Raw genomic sequence first — 12,645 nt, forward strand, 5'->3', positions numbered from 1 at the left:
AGTATCCATCAAATATCATTCAAATAATTTTTCACAATTTAAAATAATGATATACAAATAGTCATAATTTATTTCAATTGAAAATTCAAAAGAAATAACAAACCTCTAATTGTTTCTTTCCAAACACATAATTTGAAGTGTTTTAGTACTCATTTAAATTGTCTCTAACAATAAGGTTCAATAATTAATTTATTGAATTCTATTATTTTCTTTAGTCAACAAAAAATGTTGACCCTCGATGGACTCTAGGTGAATTAGGTTTTAATGTTACCAATATGTCACATTTTATAGCCTTTTAGTATTTGTACATGTTACCAAATTTATTTTCTTATATATTGTATTTTATTGCAATTTGCCAGATTTTGGTATTCTAATTTGACCTAGCCGGATGACCTAGTTCCCTCGGTTTTCGGGTTTCGTCAAAACTACAAACTTGTAGGTCTATGTCTTATTGCATGCGGGGCAAAATTTCAGGTCATTCTGAGTTGTGTAGACCAAGTTATGGTCAATTTACCAATGCTGGACAGAATGCATCAAAATAGTAGGTTTAGGTCATTTTTAGGTCACTTTTGGTTCGGCCAGTTTTTGGACCTGAACTTGTGCAAGCTATTTGACTTGCTTATGGTCATTTCTGGGCTTTTGTGTCTTCATAAGAATTGTAGATATATGTCTCAACTATTCTTGGTAAAAATTTCAGGTCAATTGGACTTGTTTTGAGTGAGTTATGGTCAAAATACTAACTACTGCCCAAATGGTAAATTTTCAGGCTTTTAAAGCACTAATCCGGATTTGGTCATTTTTCAAGTCACCTTCTAGGCAGAATTTTGGTAAGCTTCCTTCATGAAAGTTGGCACATTTTGTGCCTAGTTTCACCTCCAATTGGTCTCATACCAATTGGAGCCACACACTTAAGGTTCTAAGCCAAAACCTACACTGCCCTATTGCACATTGTTCATCCTTTACCAATTACACATCCTATGCTTACCAAGTCACTCTTTCATGCCAATTCTGGTTTGTACCATAACATAAACACATTTAGCAACACATTTTTGGTCATTTTGGCAGCTTATAACCATTCTCAATATGCACATTATAACCCAGAATTTTCCAAGTCCAATTACAACAATTAAACACATGAATGCACCTCATTGACATGTCCAAATTCAAACCTTTATACACACATACATGCTGCCATCCATAACAACATAATTCAACAATATAATTCCATAAACCAAACATGAAACAATACATTTTGATCTTCTTCATAAGGCTGCCACAAGTTTACACATACCCATCAATTTCCACTTTCACTTTTCAAGCTTACAATTCAAACCTTACACATGGAATTCAACTTCAATACAATTAAACATTTAAATCATCATCCAAACCACTATTTACATACAAGAAAAAGTTGTTCATGGTGAGTCCTCATGGTTGCCGAAATGTACCCCTCCATTAATTTATCAAACATCAAAAATTCCTCCACAAAATAACTACCCACAACACCCATTCAAAGTTTAATGAAACAAGAATTAAAAATACATACTTACTACTTTTGAAATTCTTCAAAACCTCACCAAAACTTAATTTTCTTGCTGCCTATCTACTGCCCAAGTTGTGTAGAATAACTTTGTGAAGAAATCAAGTGGAAAAGGGGCTTACTTCATACTTGCATGGAGGTTAGGAAGCTTTGGCCATGGTTGGCCGTCCATGGAGATTTTGTGAGTTTTTTTTTTTCAATTCGGCAAGGTGAGTGAGGTTGAAGAAGATGAGTGATTTGCTGTCCACAATATGTTTAATGGTCCACTTTAGTGGAGTTAGTGGAGCACTAATAGGATTAAAAACATTTTTTATGTTAAACTTCCATAATTTGCATATTTTCCTCCTATCTTTTGCTATTTAGATTTTGTATCACTATTTTAATTTTTCATGACATTTTCCAGGTGTAATATCATTTATTTTTAATAAACATTTTGGTCAAAAGATAAGTCGGGGTGTCAAATGACCACAATGCCCCTGTTCGGGTTGCATTCCCGATTTTTCGGTAACACTGAGTTTTGTCATTTACTCAATTTTCCTTTTTTCTTTGTACTAATTAATTAATTTTTCTTTGATATTTCTAATGATATTTATACTTCAATAGGTCTTTAATTATGTCTTAAAAATATTTTTCAGGGTTCCTCGCAGTCTAGAGCTAGTCAACGGTCCACGCCGCAACTTCCCGGTGCGGTCACCCATCGCTATGGTTCTCGGCTCGTTTAACTTGGTTATATTTCATTGCTATTATTTTTTCTTTATTTTTCTTGTATTTTCTTTTCTTGTATTTCATTATTTTATGTCTCCTCATCCATATCTAAGTGTAGTTCTAGGCATCCTAGCTGTCCGGACAACATTGGTCACTAAAACAGTAGAATGCACTACCGAACATAAGGGTGTTACAAAGCCAACTTTGTGATAAAGGTTTTGAGGGAAAGTTCACTTCTTCTCTTTTTATAATCAACAACTTAAATAATGACACATTGTTCATTGCCAATAGATCTAATAATGTTTACTTGCTTGACATGAATAACTTTGAAACTAATCATGGTACATGTCTAGTGTCTTTTGATAATTCTAGTTATTTATGGCATAGAAGATTGGGACATGCAAGCATGCATACACTCTCAAAATTGTCTAAGAAATAACTTGTTAAAGGTTTTCCTAAGATTAATTATGAAAATGAATTTCAATGTAAGGCATGTGCACTAAGAAAGCATACAAGAGCATCTTTTAAATATAAAAAGATTGTTTCTACCACAAGGTTATTAGAATTGCTTCATCTTGATTTGTTTGGACCCATATCTCCTGCTAGTCTTGGTGGGAAGACATATGCTTTAGTTATTATTGATGACTATTCAAGATATACATGGACATTCTTCCTTGCTCACAAAGTTGAAACTTTTGAGAAATTCACATCTTTTAGTAAATGGTTCAAAATGAAAAAGGTTTTTGCATCACATCTATAAGGAGTGATCATGGAACTGAATTTGAAAATCATTAATTTGAGAAATATTGTGATAAACATGGAATCAACCATAATTTTTCAGCTCTTAGAACACCACAACAAAATGGGGTTGTAGAAAGAAAAAATAGGACTTTGCAAAAAATGACAAGAACCATATTGAATGAAAATAATTTGCCAAAGTAATTTTGGGCTGAAGCTATTAATACTTCTTGCTATGTGTTGAATAGAATTTTGATTAGACCAATTTTGAAAAAGACCCCTTATGAGCTTTGGAAAGGAAGAAAACCAAATATTTCATATTTCAAAGCATTTGGATGTAAGTGCTATATCTTAAATAACAAGAAGGATAACTTGAAGAAATTTGATGCTAAATCCGATGAATGAATCTTTCTTCGGTATTCAACAAAGAGCAAAGCATATAGGCTATTTAATAGAAGAATGTTAGTTATTGAGGAAACTATTCATGTTTTGTTTGATGAGGTTAACCTTCTATTAGAAGGAAAGATGTTTTTGATGATAATAATGAGCAGGTGTTTGGAAAAGGAAAAGTAAAATCAAGTCAAGAAATAGAACAAATTAATGACAAAGATGAAGAAACTCAAGGAGATACCACAATAGATGTCCATAATGCCAACAATGATCAAATAAATGAGGAAATGCCAAATTTTGAAGAATTACAAGTGAATGAACCCCAACATGAAGATTTACTTAAAGAATGGAGATTTCATAGAAATCATCCCCAAGAAGACATCATTGATGATCCATCTCAAAGGATGATGACTAGAGCACAATTGAGAAAATATTTTGGTAATGTTGTCTTTATTTCACAAATTGAACCTAAATGTTTTGAAAAAGCTAAAAATGATGAAAGTTGGATTCTTGCCATGCAAGAAGAACTCAATCAATTTGAGAGAAACAAAGTTTGGAATTTGGTGCCTAAACCTAAAAATCATTCAATTATTGGTACTCAATGGTTTTTAGAAACAAAGTGGATGAAAAAGGCAATGTTGTTAGAAACAAAGCTAGACTAATGGCTTAAGGCTACAACCAAGAGGAAGGTATTGATTTTGATGAAACCTTTGCTCCGGTTGCTAGAATTGAAGCTATTAGAATGTTGTGTGCCTTTGCATGTTACAAGGATTTTATACTTGATCAAATGGATATCAAGAGTGCATTTTTAAATGGTTATATTGATGAGGAAGTGTATATTGCACAACCTCCAGGCTTTGAAAATCATGAGCATCCAAATCATGTTTATAAACTTACTAAAGCTTTATATGATTTAAAACAAGCTCCCAGAGCATGGTATGAAAGGCTTAGTAAATTCCTTTTACAAAATGATTTCCAAAGAAGCAAAGTGAACACAACACTTTTTGTTAAGAAGAATCATAATGATATGCTCATTGTGCAAATATAGATTGATGATATAATTTTTGGTGCTACTAAAGAATCTCTTTGCAAGAAATTTTCTAAGATTATACAGAATGAATTTGAGATGAGCATGATGGGAGAGCTTACATTCTTCCTTGGACTTCAAATTAAGCACATGAAAGATGGCATCTTCATAAATCAATCAAAGGACATCAAGGATATATTGAAGAAATTTAAAATGGAAGATTTGAAGAGCATGGACACTCCTATGAGTTCAACAATTAAAATGGACAATGATGAAAAAGGTAAAAAAGTAGATACAAAGCTTGATAGAGGTATGATTGGCTCTATTTTGTATCTTACTGCATCTAGACCAGACATACATTTTAGTGTTTGCTTGTGTGCAAGATTTCAATCATGTCCAAAAGAATCCCATCTAAGTGCAGTTAAAAGAATCTTCAAATATCTCATTGGCACACACTCAATTGGTTTATGGTATCCAAAATTTGAATCATTTAATCTTTTTGGTTATAGTGATTCAGATTTTACTGGAAGTAGATTGGATAGAAAAAGTACTTCAGGTACTTGTCAATTTCTTGGTTTTGCACTAGTTTCTTGGCACAGTATGAAACAAACTTCAGTGGCTCTGTCTATAGCTGAGGCTGAATATATAGCTGCTGGTAGTTGTGTTGCTCAAATTTTATGGATGAAACAACAATTAGAAGATTTTGGTTTAAAATATAATCTTGTTCCAATTCGGTGTGACAACACAAGTGCTATAAACTTGATCAAAAATCTAGTCCAACATTCAAGAATAAAACATATTGAAATCAGACATTATTTTATTAGAGATCATGTTCAAAATGGAGATATCAAAATTGAATTTGTTGCCTTTGAAAATCAACTTGCTGATATTTTTACAAAACCACTTAATGAGGAAACTTTTTGTAAAATTAGAAGGGAAATTGGCATGAGTGAACCACTTGCTTAAAATTTAATTCATATAGAATTGATATATCTGCATATTATCTAATGTGTGAGTAATTAACTGTGATATTAGTTTACTAAGAAAACTCTAAATAATAGTAGCTAACTTATTTTTGTACTCGTGAAATTAGTTTACTAAGTTGTATGCTACTGTTGTATGCCTAAAATTAGTTTACTGTATAGTGTACAGTTCAAATTCCAAACCAAAAAGTGATTGTGCTTTGAATTTTCTGCACGCCAATCAATGCTCTTACCCATTCATATTTTCTCTGCTGTTTCAGATATATATATATATATATATATAGATACATTTGAAATAAAAATAAAATTCAAATAAGGTACACTAAAAGAGGGAAAGGGCGGGACTAAAGAAATCTTACCCATTGCTATACGAAACCGTCACCTATCAATACTCTATTTTTTTTTCGCCATACTCGACTCTCTCTCTCTCCTCTGCATTGGTTTATTGAAGGAACGGAAGCGTGAAAAACACAAGTTTATACCATTGAATTCAAAAATTTTCACCTAGGGTCACATGCATCATGCAAGATTTATTTTTATCTATTTTATTTCAATGATAAACAACATATTAAAACTCTTTTAATATGTTTTTGGATCTATGTTTGCCATTTAAGATTTTAAAATTAATCAGATTAATTTTAGAACCCTAGATTAAATCAAGAACGATTACACTAACCTCTTGATGCACTGCAGCATGTCTGCGCCTTTGAGATTCGTCTTCAGGACACCAGATGTTATCCCTCTAGTTTGTCCACACCAAGAACACCTATGGCAGCCCTTGAACAGCTTCTAAAGCTTTTTCTATTAATTAGAAATTCAAGTTCTGCCTTTTAAGAGATTAGAGATGTAAACAGGACACTAGAAACAATTTCTAGTGTTCTTAATTCAAGAGATTGATGGCTAATCTCTTTGAATTGATGAGAGATGAAGAAGAATAGATGAAAAGCCTCAAAGTGGCGTGACAAAGGAGAGGAGTGGCTGCTGGTTGCTTTTCTTTTTCATAACAACACTTAATAGCTAGGTTAACACATTTAATCCTTGCCACATGTCACCCTTTGATTAGCTCTAGGTTTAAGTGACCCAATCACATTGTGCCAAGTGTCAAACCTATATTTAATCTTGATTTTAATCATCTTACATGATTAAAAAAAAATATTTGGCAAGCTTATGTGTAATCCCATGTTTCACCATCTCATGGTGCCACGTGTCACACTGTGAAATGACCCCTGTATCTTAATTTTGAGTTCTCAACCCAAAATAATTATTTCTCTTCTTCTAATTAATTTATATCAAATATAAATTAATTAATTAATCTCTATTGATTAATTTCTCATTAATTAAATTCATATTTAAACACTTTAAATATAAATTTAACTTATATTATACATCCAATAATCTAGATTTGGTTTCAAGTCATGTTAGGGACTTTGCAATTTAATTACAAACCAAACCTATTTAATTAATCAATTAAACTCTTTAATTAATTAATTAAATCATATTTAAATAGGTGATAACTTGTGTATGTGTGTGACTTACTAGGCTTATCACTAATTGGCAATGAGACATGATATCAACTCTTAATATCATCAGAACTCCTTCTTATCATAAATGATTTCTCTAAATCATTTTATGAACCTCATAGACCATGGTTAACACCTAGCATAGCATGCCATGGCCACCCAATTAGTAATAAGGTTTACCTTAAATGAACCTATAATCATATGTTACCATGCACTAGAATCTCTCTGTTATAAAATCCCAACTCAAGCTGGAGTCATGGTTTATGTCAAACTCCATTTGCTATGAATATTATGTTCTCTTTTAATTCCAGTTCTTGATTAAAAAGATTTTTCTCATCAGAAACTCTTTTCTGAATAAAACTATCTGTCCTGGCCAGGAACTTGAAACATCAAGAACAATTAAATGAACATAGGATTTTATCTCTATTTACTTAGAGGAACAGATTCCATCTTGATCAACACCTACCTCCATATATAACTACTAGGAGCCAACACATGCCCATATACCCATACATAGTACAAGTATGAAAGCTGTAACACCCCTATTGGTTTAGTCTGGTATATTTTACTGTTCTGGTGACCGATATCGGTCCGGACAATTAAGGGGATTAGAACCATACTTAAGACAACTAGATAAACCATAAACACAAATAATTAGTAATGTCTAATTAGTTAAGTATAAATAAAAAAAACAGAACATAAGAAGTTAAACGAGCCAAGAGTCACAACGATGGGTGACCATCTCGAGAACGACTGCGAAGTCGATTTAAACTCAAATTTCGAACCATAAAATGTGACGTTGCAGTCCTTAGGACCATTACGAACACAGTGGAAAAGAGAAAATCATGAAAAAGAACTGTTAAGCCAGTCAAATAATTAGGTCAGGGAGTCAGAAGAAATATGGAATTAATTGTAAACCGGGATGAACTAGCAAGGGGCAATTTGGTCAATTGACCCCGAGAGCTGACTCCTGACCTAACTGTCAAATAAAATCGGAGAAAAGAAAATTTCAGAATCGAGAATTAAATTAAAGAACTAATAGAAAAAAAAAGAAGAAAATGGAAAATGAAAAAGTTAAAAAGGTGATGACATCATGCATGACATCATGCATGATGCCATAAAAATAATAATTAATATATTTAATTAATTAGATTTATGGTCTTCCATAAGACTAAAGATATAAAAGAAAAAGAAAAGAAAAAAAAATAGAAAACACTCATCTTCCATTCATTTACGTTTCTCTCTCTTCCAAGCTCTCCTCTCCCTTTCTTTTTATTTTTCCACCATTAAAGCTTATTTTTAAGCTTTTAAAACCATAAATTACCCCATAAATTTCCTAGTTCCTCATGTTAAACCTTGTCTTTGAGTCTTGAAAAGAAGATTGGAGCAAGAAAGAAAAGGAAAAATTGAAGAAAATTGAGAGGAAGTGAAAGTTCAAAAACACCTAACAAGGTTAGTAATACAAATTTCAAATTTCTAGTTTAATTAGTGTATGTATGGCATCAAGAACTTGTAAATAAACTTAAAATGAAAAAAAAAATATGTGTGAGGGACTAAACTGAAATTCCGCCAGCAGGAAGGGGAGAGTGATTTGCATGAGTTTGAGTGAGTTAAACATGTTAAAATGCTTGAATGAGTTGAAAGATTGTGTTTATATGCTTTGAATTAGTTAATTACAATGAATTAGTGTGGTTAGGGTTTGAGACCTAGGGTTTGGCAAAAATTTGGAGAAATTGGTAAATGATATCTTTGACCTAATGTGAAGTGAAAAATGGTCATTTGTGACCAAATGAGGTGTGTTAGAAGTGTTGGAATTAAAAGCCAATTCGGATTGGATAAGGTCATGTGCTGGCAGCATGACCAAAATCTCCTTTGAGGGACAAAAAATGAAATTTTACAAGTCCAATGGATATGGGACCAATTAGGGATGAAAATAGGCACTAAATGACACAATTTTCATTTAGGAACCATGCCCAAAAAGTGACTAAAACCTAGTGAACAAAGTGACCAAAGTTGGAAAATCACAGGCTGCCCTGCACAAACTGATCAAATGAACAGTGTTTGTTCATTTGGTCATAACTCGAGCTAGACAGGTCAAAATGATCTGAAATTTTACCAGTAGTTAGATGAGATATAGAACTAAAACTTTCATGAAGAACACAAACCCAAATTATGCCATTAACCCAATCAAATTATTGAGCAAAGTTGAGTTACTGAATCTGCAAAACTGCAGAATTGCCATATGAGCAGTAAAGTTTTAATGGCTATAACTCTCTCTAGAAAACTCCGATTTAGGTGATTCTTAAACCGATGGAAACCTAAGACATAGTAGAACATTTCGTAGGAAGAAAATTAGGCCAAATTATGGACTTAACTTGATCAAATTACTGAACGAAGTTGGATAAAAAATCTGCCAGAACTAAAATCTCCAGCATGAACAGTACACGTGAACAGTAACTGTATTTTGGCTATAACTTGAGCTACAAAACTCCAATTGGGGTGATTCAAAAAGGAGAATAAACTTAAGACAATAGGGAACATTTTCTATGAAGAAGTTTTGCCAAATTCTAACAGTAAATTGACCAATGAAAAAGTGCAACTTAGGACTCCAAAACTGAAGATTGACAATTTTGCCTAAAAGACTTAAGTGTTGAGAAAATGACCAAAACCAACAAGTTTGGTGACCAAAATGTGGTATGTGGGTGAAGTTGGAATTCCCATACCTATTAAGCCTTAGAAAGTCAACAATTTGACTTGAATAGTATAACAAATAGTAACCCGAAACACAAAATTTCAAGAACGTCGAGTTTAGCACGTTAGAGCTAGGTAAAAATGAGGCTAAATTTAATTTGGATTTATGTTAAGTTCTAGTACTGAAACATTGTGAAATTGTGTGTTTCAGTTGGAAAGAATATCGGGAAAGAACCCGAGGAACCGAGTTAAGGCCAAGAGGCGACTCGCTTAAGGTTTGTGCACAACTAACTTTTTTGTTATTTTTCAATTCCAAATTGATTTGAAATAAATTTATTGTATGATTTATGATTTTTGTTGTGTTGAGAATTTTAACTTATTGAATGAAATTATATAATTTAAATATAAATTTTCTTATGCATTTAAGGATTTATTGCATTGTTTTGAGGATTGTAAATTTTAAGTTTGATGGGTTGCCAACCTTGAGCATGAATTTATGATGATTAAATATGTTAATGATTTGTAAACACTTTGTAAATACAAATTGTTTTGAATATGATTTTAAACCACAGTTGACATGATAAAATATGTTGTGAATTCTCATTAGCTTGTCTAGTGAGATAACTCCTCCACTTGATGGGGCGAGTTTCTTCCTCTCTGGCTTGCCAGTTGGGGAATGATGTGAATGAGTACTCATATATACTAGCTAGTCTTTGTTTCTCCCTTTTAGCCTCGGTTATTGGGAGAATGTGAAATGTCGTGGCGTACAACACGGCATCTATTTGAATTTTGGGTAATGGGTTCGACTGTGTGTATTGTTAGCAACGCCCTTTAAATTATGCATGATTTGATAAATTTTTATTGAAATAAATAATTTGTCAGTGATTCAAAAATTTTTGTATTGTTTCAGAATTTAAAAGAAATGTAAATAAATAGTTACTATTTGATCAAAATGTTATTCAAATGAATAATTTGCATGAATGAAAATGTTGATTTCTGAAGGTCATGAATTTTGAAGAATTTAGAAAATTTTAAATTTTATTTGTTATGAATTGTCAAGCGTAAATTGTATTAAGTTTTAAATTATTAGTTTGTGCACCACTGAGTTAGCCACTCAGCGATAGCTTTGTATGCTGTCGCAGATATAGAAACTAGAGGAGCAGCAGATTGAGCTGCTGAGGACAGGGGAGCTACCTGCTAGAAGTTATCGGGTATAATTTATACCCTGACTGTAAATATTCATTTTGATGTATGTATTGCACGTAATTGTATGGACTTGTAAAATCGGTCTTGAGCAGTTTGTACAAAGTTTGTATAAAGTTGTAATAAATTTAGTTTGGATTTTCTTAATGTAAATTTCTAGTATGATGAATATAAATTGTTTTGTCTCTAATGAAATATGAGTGGAACTATTTTATTTAATTTGAATGAGATGAATTGTTAGTATTTTGAGGATTATTGAATTTTATAAATTGAGAAATGTTGATTGTGAAATCTTGAGATTTGAGATTGATTGAGAATTTGAAGTAGTGGTTGAGAAAATTTTTAGAAGTGCTTTTTACAGGTATTTGAAGAACTGTTTTCTCAAAATATAAACGGAACTCTGTCAAAATTTTTATAAAATTTGCGGAAAAATAAAATGGGCCAAAAGTTTTAACTAGTTTCTAATTTCAATTAAATGTTTTAAATACCTATTAGAAAATGCTCACCACTTACCAAAAAATAAGAAAATTGTTTTAGAATCCCTTATAGGGTACTTAATGAGTTATCGGTAGGTGAAGTTCGGTGGTTCATTAAGTATTCTACGGGATCATGTTATGCCTTACAGAGGGGTAAGGTGTGACAAAAGCAGTATCAAACTCAAACTACCTATATACAAGATAACTGTGCTATCTCAGGTCTAAAGATTATATGCACTGATATGATTTATGACAAAACATTGACAAGAGTAAACTCCATGTGCTTGTCATGAGCGTCACTGGTTCGGCCTACTTATCATTTATAAGTGCCTATCATGTTTGTCATACGGCATGAGACTCACCATTCCATCTTATTTATATCTCATATAAATAACTTGGTAACAAACATGAATACAATCTTTCTGGATAAGTCATGTCCTTATTATGAAGTATCCTCGATTGTGAACCTATTTATGATACTTTGTGCTAGAAATATTGTCACTCATATTCTTAACAACTTAAGAATAATATTTCTAACAAAATATCAATGGACCTTTTCTATTACACATAAATATATTATGTAAACGGAAAAGTGGAAATGCCTTTTATTAATAAAAATATGTATAAGATACATACTAAATGATATGCTCTAGGGCATACTACTAACAATCTCCCACTAGCACTAGAGCCATTCATTACAATATCTTAGACCTATCTTCTCAAGATGTCGATCTAACTGAGTCTGTGACCTAGGCTTAGTGAATGGATCACCGGATTTTCACCGATGCTATTTTCTGCATGGCTACATCGCCGCCCAACTATTTCTCCGATAATGTGGTAGCGCCTTTCTATGTGTTTGGATTTACGGTGAGACCTTGGTTCCTTAGCTCAGTATGATCGCTCCATTGTTGTCACAGGTAATGGAACACGACTCAATGGAAGGAACTACTGTAAGTTCTCACACGAATTTCTTTATCCAAGCGACTTCCTTTGCAGCATCTCGATGCAAAGAATATACTTAGCCTCTCAGAGTGGAATCTGCAATGTGCTCGCTTGGAACTCTTCCAACCGATCGCACCTCCATTACAAATGAACACATATCCAGAGGTAGACTTTCTATCATCGATATCTGATTGGAAATCAGAATCAGTATAACCATCCAATTGCAAGTCTCCACCTCCATAAATCAAGAATAAATCCTTAGTTCTTCTCAAGTACTTAGGGATATTCTTGACAGCTATCCAGTGTTCCAAACCTGGATTGGATTGATACCTGCTAGTCAAACTAACAGCATATGCGATATCCGGCCTAGTACACAACATTGCATACATTAAATTTCCAATAGCCAAAACATATGGAATCCTAGCCATCT

The sequence above is a fragment of the Hevea brasiliensis genome, chromosome 13, assembly GCF_030052815.1.
Source record: "Hevea brasiliensis isolate MT/VB/25A 57/8 chromosome 13, ASM3005281v1, whole genome shotgun sequence".
In the NCBI taxonomy this organism is placed as follows: domain Eukaryota; kingdom Viridiplantae; phylum Streptophyta; class Magnoliopsida; order Malpighiales; family Euphorbiaceae; genus Hevea; species Hevea brasiliensis.